This window comes from Hipposideros armiger, unplaced genomic scaffold (assembly GCF_001890085.2).
Source record: "Hipposideros armiger isolate ML-2016 unplaced genomic scaffold, ASM189008v1 scaffold_257, whole genome shotgun sequence".
Taxonomy (NCBI): Eukaryota; Metazoa; Chordata; class Mammalia; order Chiroptera; family Hipposideridae; genus Hipposideros; species Hipposideros armiger.
Genome location: NW_017731607.1, coordinates 673,296 through 673,779, shown reverse-complemented (window position 1 = coordinate 673,779; position 484 = coordinate 673,296).

The window sequence follows — 484 nt, the reverse complement described above, 5'->3', positions numbered from 1 at the left end:
CTCCCCTTCCTGGGCCAATGTCACAGGTGCTAGTCCAGGCTTGGCAGTGGATACACTCGCATACGTTTGGGCTCAAATCCTATCTCATTGTAAGATATTTTAACTCTTTCTCACCAATTTCCTCCTTATTTTACAACATGTGGAGTTAATTTCAGACTAGCTTAAAGAGCTAGAGTCAAGACGTGAGTTGGGAAAACCAAGAGATTCATTCTTAAAAAGTGGTGGGAAATTTATGACCCAGGTCACAAGGAAAAAGACTATGCTGCATTTCTACTCCACTGGTAAAGAGAAAACAGAAGATGTCCTCAGTTTCTTGCTGTATTTAAGTGAAAGCAGCTCACCTCAAACCAACTTAAGCAAAAAAAAAGAATTTACCAGCCCAGGCAATGAAGAAGTGCAGGGCGGATCACACTCTACCAGAGGCAGGTGTTCCAATGATGTCATCAGTCATCGCTCCTTCTCTCGCCTCCACTTTATTTTTTTT